Genomic DNA, 562 nt, shown 5'->3' with positions numbered 1-562 from the left:
CAAATTGCATAGATTGTTGTTTGCCGGATTGATTGTTCAGTGTCTCCCTTGTCTTGGAGTGTGTGCATTTTATTCCTGAATGCCAATTAAATGCGGGCAACGCGAAAGAAAGGCATTCAAATACAAATTGTTACAAGTGGTGTCATCAAAAGCAACAGCAACATCAACTACAGCAACAACAACAACAACAACAACAACAAGTACAACAACAACAGCAGCAACAACAACATCAACAACAACAACAACTGTAACAACAACAAAAGCAACATCATTATTATTATGATTAAAAGTTGACCCAATTGCGAGTGCAACAGTTCTCGAGTGCAAACCCAAATACAACAAAAGGAAAGAAAATATAATATTCCAAGTGTCTTCGCCACAAATGCTCCAAAAGGATTTACGCGCCCAACTAAATAACAGTTAATACTCTAGAAACTTGTTTAATGTGCAGTTAAAACTCAAGCACACACACACACGTACACATACACACACACACACACACACACACATCAATATCACACCTTTACACCCAAACACACACAGGCAGCTGCATTTGTTGTCT

The sequence above is a fragment of the Drosophila novamexicana genome, unplaced genomic scaffold (assembly GCF_003285875.2).
Source record: "Drosophila novamexicana strain 15010-1031.04,08,12 unplaced genomic scaffold, DnovRS2.1 tig00000564-arrow-pilon, whole genome shotgun sequence".
In the NCBI taxonomy this organism is placed as follows: Eukaryota; Metazoa; Arthropoda; class Insecta; order Diptera; family Drosophilidae; genus Drosophila; species Drosophila novamexicana.
This window is presented reverse-complemented; position numbering follows the sequence as displayed.